This window comes from Suricata suricatta, chromosome 7 (assembly GCF_006229205.1).
Source record: "Suricata suricatta isolate VVHF042 chromosome 7, meerkat_22Aug2017_6uvM2_HiC, whole genome shotgun sequence".
NCBI classification, from domain to species: Eukaryota; Metazoa; Chordata; class Mammalia; order Carnivora; family Herpestidae; genus Suricata; species Suricata suricatta.
The window spans coordinates 132,655,014-132,656,833 of NC_043706.1; the positions used below are offsets into that span (position 1 = coordinate 132,655,014).

The window sequence follows — 1,820 nt, forward strand, 5'->3', positions numbered from 1 at the left end:
CAGCAATGCTCACACATAAGCTCCCATTAAAAAAAATAATCTAAGAATAAACTTCATAAAAAAATGTGCAAAACGTTATAAGAAAAAATATAAAACTACTGAGGAACACACACATACACACACAAAAAAACATGGAACAAAAAGGGAAAACATCTATTTTTGAATGAGGTATAAAGCAAAGTTCTTTCAGGGATCAGAAGACATATTTAAAGAGGTAATTGAAAAAACAGAAATGGCTTTAAGAGGAACAAATTAGGAGCCAAACAACCTGGATTTAACAACGATGGGGATCGCTTCTTGGCCTTTTGGCTAAGATCGGATGTAGTATCTGTTCTCCTCAGCTTAACAATGATGGGAGCCATCATCTCCTGTAGGCTTGAAAGATGAAGATGAGGAAGCAGTTGTCTGAAGGTAGATTGAGTAGCAAAGGAGGGCTGTTCAGTAGGGATAAGGGATGTAGGGATGACCTGTGCTGGCTTGAGTGAGAGGAAAGAAAGAGACAGAAAACCAGACCTCAATTTTTCCTTGACCTCCATATCCTAACAGCATCTTCCTTCGCCTGTATCTATTTGAAATGGACTCTACCCATTGACACGGTCTATAAAGGGCAGCCTCCCAGAGCATATAAGAGAATAGAGAAAGAGAGACATCAGATGTGAGACAAATGGAGACTATAATACACAATAGACTAAATTTTATAAATTAAGTACAAAATTCTCTCCAAATGTAACATAAAGCCAATTAGGTCTGATAAATTTTTAACTTGAAAATGATGCTAAAAATTAATATTGAATATTAAAATGATCTTATCAGCTTGGCTAATTCTAAAATAATGAGTAATGGAGTACAAGGGTTATTTTCACTATAAAATATAAAAGTTATTATGTTGCGACATGACAAAATTAATTGATGCCAGTGGAAGAACAGGCTGCTCAATTATTTTGATTAAAAATACAGCTCAATGATAAATTCAAGAATATATTTAAATTGTGGCATTTAAATGGAAAGAAAAATAATCAAAAAATAAATATCATCTAAGACAACTAGATATAATCATGGAGAAAAACAACTCTAGTGTCTATCTTATTCTTCATATCAAAATATATTAGAGATGAATTAAAGATTGAAGTATATTAGAAAAAATATGAACTTATTAAAATATGATATATAAAATAATAAGGTATAAATTAATTTCATGAAAATCTTGACCTAAGGAAGAAGTTACTCTGCTTCTCATCTAACCCAAAGCAGCATCTTATGCCTAGGACCTTTATAGGTAAATCACATTTTTTCAATGAACAGTTAGTTAATAAAAGAACCAAAGAGCACATAATAGCAAAATTTAGTAAAGGTGACTAGGAAATATTAAAATTTCTATATAATCAAAATCAACATAAATGTGGCAAGATCCAAATCAACAAGATAGGAAGTTAAAATTACAATATATTTGATATACAAGAAACACTATTTTCAAAGAAAAATAAATAATCCAATAAGGAAGCTGGCAAAGAATTCAATGAGAATAAAATATAAGTGATTAAAATGTAAATTTAAGACCTGAATACTATTGAAACCAAGGAAATATAAGTTACATGTACAATAAAATATTCTTTGAGTGTCAGTATTATGTATTATTAATAATAGTGATGGGAAAGATTGACTCTATTAAGAATTGGTGACAGTAAGGGCAAAATATCTCAAAAATAACTTAGAGTTTTAAAATGTTTAAATTTTATTTTAATGTTTAATTAACTGAATGTTATAACTCTGAACGTTTCTCTTCAAAGATCAAGAACACGAGAAGAATGCCCTCACTGACC

The 1,820-nt window shown here is 30.3% G+C and overlaps 1 pseudogene; it reads left to right on the plus strand.

Moving 5' to 3' along the window:
- Window positions 1–289: 289 nt before the first annotated feature.
- Window positions 290–403, plus strand: LOC115297211 (annotated as a pseudogene).
- The last annotated feature ends 1,417 nt before the right edge of the window (window positions 404–1,820 follow it).